The sequence below is a fragment of the Rattus norvegicus genome, chromosome 4 (genome assembly GCF_036323735.1).
Source record: "Rattus norvegicus strain BN/NHsdMcwi chromosome 4, GRCr8, whole genome shotgun sequence".
In the NCBI taxonomy this organism is placed as follows: Eukaryota; Metazoa; Chordata; class Mammalia; order Rodentia; family Muridae; genus Rattus; species Rattus norvegicus.
This window is the reverse complement of record NC_086022.1, coordinates 174,214,103-174,227,170: the sequence shown is the minus strand read 5'-3', so window position 1 is coordinate 174,227,170 and position 13,068 is coordinate 174,214,103. Positions and strand designations below refer to the sequence as shown.

The 13,068-nt window shown below is 41.9% G+C and overlaps 1 protein-coding gene across 1 annotated transcript in view; it reads right to left on the bottom strand.

Annotated features, from left to right (window-relative positions):
- Positions 1 to 11,644, bottom strand: part of Pik3c2g (phosphatidylinositol-4-phosphate 3-kinase, catalytic subunit type 2 gamma) — a 367,852-nt gene extending 356,208 nt beyond the window's left edge. The window contains 1 exon segment of the mRNA NM_053923.1: positions 11,613 to 11,644. The gene's annotated coding sequence lies outside the window, so the exon portion shown is untranslated.
- Between the last annotated feature and the right edge of the window lie 1,424 nt (positions 11,645 to 13,068).

The window sequence follows — 13,068 nt, the reverse complement described above, 5'->3', positions numbered from 1 at the left end:
CAGACTGGGCGTAGATGTTGTTGACATTGAGCCGTGTATGGAAACTTGGAGACAACTCCAGTCAATACATACTTGGCTCAAGGTAAGGGAAGCTCAGGCAAAAGCAGGCTGTAGGCTGTAGGCTGCAGGCTGTAGGCTGTAGACTGCAGGCTGCAGGCTGTAGGCTGTAGGCTGTAGGCTGCAGGCTGCAGGCTGTAGGCTGTAGGCTGCAGGCTGTAGGCTGTAGGCTGTAGGATGCAGTCTGGTGTCCCTTCCTCCCTTTGTTTTTTGTTTGACTTCATTACAGTTCCTCCTAAGAGCGATTTCTTGGGTGCAAATGCAGATCATAGAAATTTCAACATTATGCTCACTTAGAAAGCTGCCAGTGAGAAGATATTTACAATGTTTATGGTTCAGCATTGTGCCTCTCCTGTGCATACCTCCCCTCACGAATAGGTGCTCAGCATGGCGGCTTTCTGCTACCACAACATAATATGGTGTAAGTCATGGTCTGAAGAGGCAATGCTTATTTTTGCCTCAATGTCTCAGGGGTTTTATGTTGTCAGTAGTTTCCTGGACTCATTCTGCTGGGCCAGTAGTGCACAACACATCATGATTGGAAATGCATTCCTCTTTAGGCTACTAAACAGTAGCAGTGGCAGGTAGGAGTGAAAGAGGGAGAGAAGGAAGAAGGGACAGGAAGAGAGAAGGAGGAAAGGAAGAGGGGGGGAGAGAAGGAGTGTTAAAGAGAGTACAGGGTAGTTGGGAGAGGGTAGAACTGATTCCCAGTATCCTCTTGAAGTCCTAGAGAGTGGTAGATAGCTCAACCTTGAGGAGAACGTGGTCCCACAATGAAAAACTCTAACACCATTGTTTGAAGATATTCCAGATATTTTTAAGTGAGGAGATTGAACCAGAGCCTTGCATATCTCAGGGAAGTGTTCTACAGAAGTCTACAGACCCCAGGGGATTCAAGATGATCTTACCCATAGCATTTATCATTCCTGTAAGTGAACAGAGGAAATTTCTATGCACTATTTATTTTTAAATGGGGAATTATCATAAGAAATATCCTGAGTCCTCAAAGTATTTGAACCTCTAAACCTCTTATTACGCATGAAGACTGCATGCAGTTCACAGGTGGCTTAATGAAGCTGGGCTGAATAGACAGGAACAATTTAACCTTGGTACACTGGAATATCATGGTTAGAACAGTTTGATAGCAATTATTCGTCAACAGGAGGGGACATGGAATTAACCTTACACTGTGTTGCCTTTGGAAGTTTGCCCTTCAGTGTCCTTGCTTAACATGTGTTCTTAACTGTTTTACTACAAGCTTTTATTAACAGTAAAACCAAGTGGCAGTTATGCTATTTTTGTAATTTATCCTTTCATGACTGGTTTTAAGTATAAATTTAAATGATGTCATATCTTGCATCTGCAATTAGGCTACTTGGATTTCAGACAAAAAATTTATGACAAAATAATCATATTGTACCTCTGAGATTGCATACTAAACACGAGGGCCATGTGGTATGTGTGATGCATGTGTGCAAGTATATGTATATATGTATGTGCATATGTATATGATGTACATGCATATACATGTTTGCAAGCATATATTTGTATATATGTGTGTGTGCATATGTGGATATGTGAATGCATATATGTATGTATGTGTATATATGTATGTATGTATGTATGTGTATGTGCTGGGGTCTTCCCTGGCTAAGGGTTAGTATCCTTGTTGACAGGCTCAGAGAGGAGATAAGGATTCTGCATGGTAGGGAGGGAGTCAGGTGAGGGTCAGGGGAATTTTGCTGCTCTGACTTGGTAACAATCAGACCACGTCTGTGGCTCTGACTAGCAATTAGGCCATTTCTGCTGCTCTGACTGACTAGCAACCAGGTAATTCTTTATTTATACAACTTTCACAGAACAGATAGACTAATGTTTATCCAATGGCACAGAATACGTTTGACTTCTCATTGTATGTCCAGGGGTACAAGTTCAGTCACAGAAAATACAAACAGAACAGATTGCTTTCTTATTTTCCATATAAGTCCAGGTTAAAGAATCTAAAGAATATTTCCTCCAAAGCAAACACATATGTTATATGACAGCCTGCTTTTAGGCTGCCAGCATTTGCAGTTTTAAAACACATCAGACAAACAGAAATGATCTGAACTGGTCTGTTTATGAAGAGCAAATACAAACGCCTAACTTCTTTGACTAAATGTTAGTCAACCTCTCCTTTTTACTGAGTTCTATCCCTCTAGTGGTGGATCCTGTAAGACCTCCCATCTTTAAACTACATTTTCAGAGCTCTTCAAGTCTTTAATAAGAAAGACCTTGAATGTGTAACCTATTCTCCTGGCCAGTCAGAGATTGCCAATTGTCTCTGTTTACCCTGCATCAATTATACTGTTTGCGTTTGCTCGGGGGGCAAACACCCCAAGAAGTTTCCTGAAGTAATGGCCTCATTATTTATCTCTGCTTAATGATCTCCGGGGCATAAGGAAGACTTCCAAATAGGGGCAGAGAAAGTTAATCTTAAAAATTTCCTATAAAGGCTCAGACATATTTTTCCCTCAGGAAAAGACATAAAATGAATCATAATGCAGAAAAGTCTCCAAGAATGCGACACACAAAGACTGAAACCCAAAAGTTAGAGATAGAAGGAAAGCGATCACAGAAATCGGCTCAGAATTGCTAGAACCCTGTCAAGCAGCTGTGCTGGCTTCATTATTCTTGCCGTTCCCAGTGGCTATGATTGTTGGCTGTGCTGTGTGTGTGTGTGTGTGTGTGTGTGTGTGTGTGTATACATATATGTACATGCCTGTATATATGTGTATGAGTATGCACACATGTGTATGTATATGTATAAGTATACATATATGTGTGCATGCATGCGTATATGTGTGTATATGTGCCTGTGTGTACATGTATACACACATTGCATATATGTGTGTATGCATATGTACACATATGTGTATGTATACATATATATGTGCATGTGTGTATGTATGTGTGTATGATTATGTACATATGTGTGTGTTTGCATGTGTGCTTACTTGTGGGGATGTGCTGTCCTCCCCGTGCATAGACTTCAGAGGACAGCCTTCCTATTTGAGTTCTCACCTTTCAACCATGTTTTGAGATAGAGCCTCTTCGTTACTGTGTAAACCAGACTATACGGTTCTTTATTCTCTGCCTCCTATCTCCTCACAGGTGCATGCTGGGATTATAGAGGCTCATGATACCTCTGCTGTTTGGATACCACTGCTGCGTGGTTACCGCTGCTGCGGGGTTAGCACTGCTGCGTGGTTATCATTAATGCGTGGTTACGGCTGCTGCGTGGTTACCGCTGCTGGTGGTTAGCACTGCTGCGTGGTTAGCGCTGCTGCGTGGTTAGCGCTGCTGCGTGGTTAGCGCTGCTGGGTGGTTACCGCTGCTGCGTGGTTACCATTAATGCGTGGTTACCGCTGCTGCGTGGTTACCATTAATGCGTGGTTACCGCTGCTGTGTGGTTAGCACTGCTGGGTGGTTACCATTAATGCGTGGTTAGCGCTGCTGCGTGGTTACCATTAATGCGTGGTTACTGCTGCTGCGTGGTTACCACTGCTGGGTGGTTACCACTGCTGGGTGGTTACCGTTAATGCGTGGTTTTATGCTCGGATCATTTATGTTTACTTTATGTTCTTTTGTTTTTGTGTTTCATCGCAGGTGGAAAGATTTAGAAGTAGCAAACCCAAGAACTTCCTAAAGAGTTCCCAGGATCTGACTTAAGGAACCAAAGCCAAGGTATGTATCGATTTTCTCTGTCAGTGTCATCACCCCGGTCTACAGCAAATCAGATTCTTCATTCAAAACGCCTGGTTATCAGCCACCACTCTTGCTCTAAGTGTAGGGAAGACATCACCATTGGCCGTGGACTTGGGAAAGAAGTTGACAATGATTCCTAAAACTTAATGTAAAGAATCGTGATCAAACCTTGAATCTGACTGTGGCATATTTTCTACATGCTCAACATACCCCTCACTCTCTTCTCAATGTCTCTGCATAGAACCTTTTGGAGCAGAAACTTATCCACTAAATACAGGCTCTGACAGATCTAGCAGGCATCCAGTGGCTGGTTATTATCAGGTAGTGTGTGGTCGAGGGAAGCAGTAATTCTATGCCATCCTGAAATGTGTTACACACAACTTCCGCCTAGTGCCACAGCATGCCAGCGACGTGATCGGAACTGCTCAATACCTTGGTGAAAATTACAGGCAGCAGGATATGAGTGTGAAGCTATGGTTTATACATTTCTATTTTAAATATAGGAAAACGAAAGAGACGGGGACATGTCTTGATAAAGTTGTCCGCAAACCAACTGTGAGCTGCACCGCAGCTATATTAAAAAGAGAGTTGTTGGTCCATTCTTTCATTTTGGCCAGGGATGATGGGGAAAAAATCAACAGAATATAAACCAGAACTATTAAGCTCTCGAAAGTACGATGTGTTCGAATGCAGGATAAAGGAACAAGTAGTTGCTGTTGCTGTTTGCAAGGCTAGTGCAAGCCAAGAGTCTACGTGGTAGTGAAATCAATCCAATCGCTTTATTTAGAAATCTTATCCAGTTACACAGAAGGTTCCCTGAAGTCCAATCTGGATACATGCACAATAGAGTGAACCTCATTAAAGGCAGGGGTGACACTTGCATCCAGCCTTTTGATTTGGAACTTAGTTTTGAAGAGGGATATTGCCATTCCATAGTTCCAAGGGGGTGGGGTTATCTCAGGCCCTGGAACTTCATCCTCACTGTGCTCTGACCCAGCTTAGAAAGCACAACTTCTGCCTTTTGTTGTAGAAAACACTTGATTTTCTATGTTAGATGCACTATTTTCCTGCTCAAAATATCTAGATTCTCCCTGAGTAATGCAGTGGCATGTCAGACTGTACAGTGTCACCCACACACCATACTCATAATCTCTTTCCATGATAGAGTTTCTGCTGATCATTTGGAACTCTGACGAGAGCCATGACTGTGAGTCTAAGCTACAGACAATGGGATTTAAGCTACAACCGGCTCTGGGTGTTTTATGTATATGGGCACCCTTTCTTTTTGAGCACAGCATGTACAGCCTCCCGGTACTTATCATCTTTCTGACCATTGCATAACGATAGCAGCTGAGCAGCTGCTCTGAACTCAGCCATAGGATGACAGGGAGAGCCTGACTGGACTGAGCCACCTGCCACCCGGCTAGCTATGGTTTAATGCAACACATGCCCTTCCTTTTCCTCATTTCCTTCTTGGTTTGAACAGTACCCAAATCTTAAATAAATCCTAACTTCAGTCCTGAAGATATGGTTCTGCAGTTCAGAGTATAGACGGCCTTTTCAGAGGACTCAGGTTCAATCCCAGCACCCGCACAGCGGCTCACAACCATCTGCATCACCGGTCCCATGCGACCTCCTGCCTTATTTTGACCTCTGCAGGCAGTGCATACACACGGCATGCAGACAAAACACCCATACACACAAACCACGCTAAAAAATAAACATAGTTTCCTATGAAAAACTGCATTCCAGCGTAATCATTAAAGACAGGAGTCCCACAGTTAAGAAAAACCAGTTAGAACACAGAGACTGCATTCTAAAAATCCTAGAGACTGACTATTCTGTAAGAAAACAATAGATTTTGCTTTAATTTCTTTTTCAGATTGACTCACTGGCTAAAGAACGTTTAACCTCTGTCAGCTGCTTAGAAACGTTCAGAACATAGAGACAACACTGGGAGATGATGGAGGGCGATAACTTCATGTGTGCATCAAGGTGAACTTTGGTTTTTTATAAAACCTGACTTTCGACAAGCGGCTTTAGCAGCAAATGCTCCCTGGGCATCTTCACATGACCACATTAAAGCAGGTCAGTTACTGACGTCAGTCTGGTTTCAAAGGTCGGACTAAGGACGGTGTTTTCTTATCTGAGTGGATATTTTCAGATAGCTTCAAAATGGACACCCTTAAACTGAGGGAGAGCAAGTGTTCTAAATGAGGAAACTGATTTCAAGTGGAGGAGGAGAGTCTGAAGACATCGCAGCATCGCCTGGGAATTAGCTCTTCCGTTGTGGTTCTCTGTTCAGGGATCTGATGGTTAGCAACCGGGCCAGAAGAATGCTAAGTTTTTGTGGGAATCTCACTGATCTGGAGAAAGCAGTGTGTGCCTGACCTTTAAAGCTATGTCAGGATGGGACGTGTGTATGGAGCCCACCGGAGAAGGATATGATTTGTCATTTCCTCAGCAGATGATGACTGTAGGATAAACAAGTAGTTTTCAGGGCATAATGGATAAATTAGAATACAGGATTCACTTACTGAATAGTGACCCTACCAGGGGACGTGCGGATCAGCCAAGCTGGCCACAAGCAACTCATTTCCTCTGGGTTACATGGACAGAAGATCTCAAAGGGAAGGGACAGGAGGAACAGTGAATGAATCTCTCCCCTACTCTGGCAACGTATGTGCCAAGGAAATGGTGTCTCTGCCTAGGCAGGGAAAGTTCGAATCTCCTTTTTAGGAGGATTTGTACTGAGTTGGGAAAAGGCAATGATCAAACTGTCTGTTTCTCTGTTTTCTCTGGTCCTCCTTTCCCTGCAAGAGACTTTTAATAGCGAGCGCGTGTACGAAGCGGAGGGGCACTACTGTATATCTGGTGAGTTGGCTGACTCTCCACCCTCAGTATCTTTCAGCCTTTCCTTCCATAGTCGCCACCAACACTTCAAAGGCCTAGCGTGCACTCTTCCTTCTGTCTTCACCCTGACTTCCACGCACACCCCTGCTGCACTGGAGATGTCTGGAGACCTGGGGTCCAGAAGAAAGCTCCTGGCTCTTACCAGAGAGCAAGAACACAAAGGACTCATCAGGTCTAATTTATAGTGTTCTGCTTTTTGTATTTTTTTTTCAGACCACAGATTAAAGCTCTATTAGCCGCCTTAATTTACACTTATAGGATCAAACAATCCCTTTACTAACACTTACATGCATAAATAAAGAGAGGCTTGCCGCGAGAATTCCAAGTTCTGAGTTTGATTCTCCAATGCTCAATAACAAAATGGGATGTGAAACTCTATAATATTTGCTTTCTAAATTCTATTGAAATTAGTTATGTCTAAAAACATACTTCAGAAAGGGAGCATCCAGTCAAAACCTTACGATGCTATTGTCCAGTATTGATTTTTGGAATTAGGAATTAGGACGAGACCCTAATTATTTTAGTGTGTGGATAAGAGCAGACAACTCTTATCTCAAGTCTTTAGGTCAGAGAACAGACTCTAACTGCAGCTATAGACGCATGTTCACGACTCCCTTTTGTCAAAGAACAGGGGTAATCCACGCTTACGTTCTATATACTTGCCCAAGCCTAGGAACAAACTGGGACACTGGGATTTTCATTGCCTGTCAGAGTAAATTACAGACTATCTGGTCAGGATAATCTCAGAGATCTAAAGAAGCAGAAATAAAATTGGATGATCATGTGAGGGAGAAAATGTAATTTCTTTATGTCATGGTTCCTGTCAAAGTCACCCAATAGGAGACAGATTAACAAGAGAGAGGATGACAGATTTAGCTGATAAAAGTTATACACGGCATAGGACCTTTCATAAACAAAGACCCAAGGAAACAGACACACTTGTGTATCGTCAGCCAGCGTGCCTGGGTACAGCTCTGTAGGAATGGGGTTCGACATCAGCAGGGTGTGACCTAACAGTAATAAGTAGCAAGTCCCATTTGCTCCTGTGTCGTTAGAGATAAAGACATTTCTCCGGGCACGATAGCCTTACACCTTACTTTGAAGGAAAGGCCTGTGTTACTGTTTAATCTACTGTAGGAGTAGATGTCAGGAGAAGGTCAGAGGGTGACTTTCCTCATTCTATGACCCTTCAGATGTCATAATGGGAATGGTGGAGCATTCTGAACCCTATCAGCAGAAAATTAAACACCAACTGCCCCTGGAGAAGGGGACGGTGCTGATATGGAGGACGTTTGAGGGAGGTCTTCATGAGTTGGTTGAAATGTTCTCTACCTGGACAACATTACAGTCCTGTGGCATTTTCTAGCTCATAAGTCTCCATGTGCACACTACCTATGTAAATGACAGCAGCGATGAAGGAAGAGTGGGACCTCTGTTCCCTTTTGCCTGTGACAATGGGCGGTCAGAGAAATGTATCATGACATTGCCATGCTCCGGACCAAGTTTCACTCCCTATAGACTTGTGATATTTTTGTCTATGACCAAAAAAAAAAAATGAAACCTATCTATTTCCAAACATTATTATTTGGCAAGTTATGCCTACAGTTTTCAACTGAGTGTTCCTTCTCTAAAATATACTCTTCCTGGAAATAACTATAATTTTAATAGAATTTGAAGAGTAAGCATGGCTGCGTGTTTTCACACAGTTGAATAGTTTATGGCATCGGGGGATAGGTTTCAGGTATATAGACATGCCTGTTGCCTGAATATCATATATATTTTGAACACCCTCATTATTTTTTAAGAAACATTACTGGTTTAACACAGGTAACTCCTCTCGATTCCTAAAACAGTAGGAGTGGTGTGAATATTTATACAATCTGTGATATTTCGAAACTAAAAATCACAGGAGTCCAATGGTCAAGGTTTGAAAAGTCCAAACCTTAGTTCTACATATTTTGAGGAAAGGGTGTTGGTTATGCAATTCCTGCCTTGAGGAAGCAGAAGGGGAGTGGTTTTTAAGACAAAGAGGGGACCAGGAAGAGGGTGGTGGGAGGTGGAGTTTGGGAGAGGTGAATCAGAGTGTCACTATGAAGACAGAGAGCGGACATATATGAGAGTCTAAGTGTTTGCAAAGTTCCAGGCTCAGTGGTCTCGCTAGACCTTTGCACATAGGACAATTTGTTGAAGTCGGTGTTTTAACCCTCGATGACACATGTGACTCCATAGGACTTTTGCTCTCTTTTCAGAATAAATGGTCTCCTTTTGCCCACTTCCCTCTCCCCCCTGGCTTTCTTTTGTTCCTGTAGCTGAAGTTTTGTACTCTTACCTTTGACAACTGACTCTAATTATAACGTTCTGTGGCCATCTAATTTCTATGGTCATCGCACAGATTTTAGTGTGCAATTATAGGACACGGAACGACATTCATACCGATGTCACAGCCGAGCACGAACACGATAAAGAAACAAAACAGAAGTCTGCACACTCTTGGATCAAACCGGTATTTTTTTTTTCTGATAATAGTTTTGTTCATTTGTTCATTTCCTTATTTGAAGTATCTAACCGTCTGTGCGCCGCTGGCGTTTTCCAGACAGAGTCAGATCACAGAAAAAGGAAAGCATGCATTCAAGCTTTGCACTGCTGGAAGAGAGGAAAACAGGGCGAGTCCATGTTTGCCGAATTCCATCTGAGGTGGTTGTAAATGACCTTGCTTCTGTTCTGTTTCTGCTGCGAGGCAAACCTGCTTTTAACTGTTGGAGAGCGCCACCTTGTGGACACTGAAGGCTTCTCCAGTTCCTAGTTTGTTGCTTTAGTTTGTGGGTGTAAGGATTAGCTCAAGTTTGCCTCCTGATGTCAGGATAAGCACAATTGAGTACAAGCCGACCTCCAGCACTCCTCCAGGTACTAGGTTTTCACTAATCACAAGACATTCGTTTTGTTTGCCTGAGACAGGAGACAGTTGGCCTTTCCTGATTCATGACCAGAATCAAACGAAGACTGCAGTTTCTTAAGAGTTCTGGTTTGCGTCCATTTTATGTATCCAAGGAAAAACCATGGTCACTGGTAGTGCAAAAAAAAAAAATCCCTAAGTAATTAGGAATGAACCACTGATAATTTCTATGTTGGAAAGTTACTGGGGTCAGGTAAATACAGTCTTTAAAATTGGTGTTCTTTAAAATGGGTGTTCTATTTGTGTTGGGGTTTGAGAAAAAAAAGTATTCAAAATTTAAGGACCTGACATGCCAAGTACTTTGAATCAGAAAGTACAAGGACATCGGAAGGACTCAGAGGTCACCTCAGAACCAAGGCCTCTCTGAATGTATTAAGTATATATTCTGTTTAACATAACTCATTTTCCTCCATCATATTAATAGTGGTCTATCATATTACTCTCTGGGAAATATGCAGATAGACCGTGTGCTGTGTAGACATTGCTGATTCTTGTTGAGTTGGCATGACAGTATGCAAAAAGAGCATGTGGGGATCACTGAGTCTCCTTGGAAGTCTGCCCACGAGAAGAGACAGATCTGTCTGTCCGAGAGCTCAGCCTGCACAGACTCACTCGAGCTGACCTGTTGTAGAGTTTGCTCTTTACCCCGTCCCTTAAACCAGTCACGTCTCAATGCTAATGTGCGCTAGGGCCAGTCACACCACTGCCCTGCACTGGAAACCCCCAGTGTAGGTCCTTAGGACTTGCCGTGCTTCCCTTCAATTAGCTTAGCTCTGACTGGTCTGTGTAAGCTCAACAAAGTCATATTCTCATGGACTCGATCTTCCGGAGGCCTCAGATCTCTACCTTTAACTGCATTATATGCATACAACACATATTTAAGCTTGAGATTTATTTCATCATCAATCTGGAAATAGCCTTTAATTTCTTACAATTAAATATGCTAGCAAATTTATTCCAAAAAATTTTGAAACTTTGAAAATTTTTTGTTCTTCCTTTCTATTTCTGTCTCTGTCTTTTTACAGACAGACAGGTAGACAGACAGACAGACACACACCACCTATTTCTTCTTATGAATTTTAACTTCTTTTAGTTGCTTGTCAGAATTCTGCACTTTCTCCTTTGTATATATTTCAATCAATAATAAATTGTTCATTTTATGTGCAAGTATCTAGTGTCTGTGAAGCCCAGACCTCTGCAAACTTACAGCACTGTTATTTATATCAGCACTAAGTCATGATGTCCGTTGGTAATGCCTAGAACATCAATAAAAAGTGCTTTCCAAGTATCTTTAAATATTTTCCACAGCGTGTAGACTTCTGCTTTTCATCCTACAGCCATAACTCACATTAGTAAAATGAAAGTTTGTACCAAGTCACAGAGAAAGTTCTCAGATTTGTAATTCCGTTTGGCAGGGAGAGAAGCAATAGTCAGTGGGATTATGCAGTTTACATGGAAGCCATTTTCACAGATTAACAGATGCAAAGCGATAACTGACAGCGTGGGGATAATGACGTTATTTTCTTGCCGTGGGCATCTTGAGAGCTCAGCCGTCATCCATCACCACCCGGCTGCCATTCTGCATGCTCACAGAGTACAGCTATTCTTTCTTTACACCCGGTTGTACTTCGGAACAGGAGAAAGTTTAGGTTCTATTGTGACCTTTCTGAGTCTTTAAGTTTTATTTTTACCATGAACCTCAAAACTTAAATTATGGCAGTAATAATTCTTGCTACATCCTGCCCTTTCCAATGGTATTCCTGAAGACAGTATTGGTAATTAGTCCATACCCAGAGAAGTGATAGAGAAGAAAGGGAGGTTTTGCTGATAGATTCCTAATTGCATTTGCGAATTCATACTTTTAAACGAGTCTGGAATTCCTACCACTGTCTTTAGCAAACATCGCATTGATTCCACCACATGGTCTCACAGCACACCGTACCTTCATGTGTTTTGCCCGGTCTTTGCTTCCTCCGCCATCAGGAATGCCGCAAGGGAGCAGCCAGCAGCTCGGGCCGTGTGTAATAATTTACTAATCATCAATGGGGTTTGCTCACTGTTGTCTTAGCTTATCAGCTGCTGCACAAATGAAACTGCCCGTTCCCATGATTTGTTTTTGGGGCACCGTAAGCGACTGGTACGACTTCTCTCAAATTTTCCTGTTACCGTTTCCGTGTCAACACTGTTTTTGCTGCGGCTTAATGGGCAACGGGTGGTAACAGTGACCTGGGTGATTAAACCTTGCTGCTTCACCAGCTTCCAAGAGATGGTATGTATGAAAGGTCAGCAGAACAGGGGCTTGCCAGGCCTTTTAAAAGCAGTCAGTCTTCGAGACTCTTCCACAGATGTTGCTGTCCGTGCGGAACTACTCTCTGACTTACGTCTCTGTAAGATTACAGGCTCCGTTCCTCTCTTCAGATTTAGAGTTCTATTCAGCTCTGCTGAAAACTTTCTGATGACATCTTTTTTTTAAAAAAAATAATCTGGGGTTGGGGATTTAGCTCAGTGATAGAGCGCTTGCCTAGCAAGCGCAAGGCCCTGGGTTGGGTCCCCAGCTCCGAATAAAAAAGAAAAAAGAAAAAAAAATCTTAAAGTTTAACATCATTAAAGAGAGTTTCCACGGCTTGCAATATACCACATGTAAAATTAAATTATATTAAAATAAAAACATTTAAAATATGCATTTGTCAATTTAATTTTTTAAAAAAAAATCAGTATCCAATACCACATAGTGAAATACTTAGACATTTTAAAGGAAAAACGATGCTCTGTGCTATATCCAAAGGAACATAGTGGCATTCATTTTTAAACTTTATGAAACGTTAACACCTGGATTCCAATGGCTGGTTTTGATTCTCTTTCAAGACGTGGTATACTTTTATACTCAGCCTCTCTCTATTATCTGTTTGGAAAGGGACTACTATTTTACTAGCCATTTTGGTCCTGTGGATGTTGCTACTTAATATCACACAGAAAGTCATCAGTTAGTGATTGTTTACATATTAGTTACAGAAGCAGTAATCCAATTAATAAATACTTAATAGTAATCCGATTAATTTCATGTAGAATTACATTGAGAGCCACTAATTGTTTCCCAACATTATTTACTTCTGTGACTTGGAAACAAGGAACTTTGTTTATTTGAAAAAGTCAGCTCTGAACCCCATTTTTTTTTCTGTAAATTTCTTTTTTTTCTTTTTTTCTTTTCTTTTTTTTTTTTTTTTACTCTCACAGCCTTCTTTAATTATAATAAATCCATGCCATCTGAGTGCAGGTCTTTTTTTTTTTTAACTTGAGTATTTCTTATTTACATTTCAAGTATTATTCCCTTTCCCGGTTTCTGGGCAAACATCCCCCTAATCCTTCCCCCTCCCCTTTTTTATGGGTGTTCCCCTCCC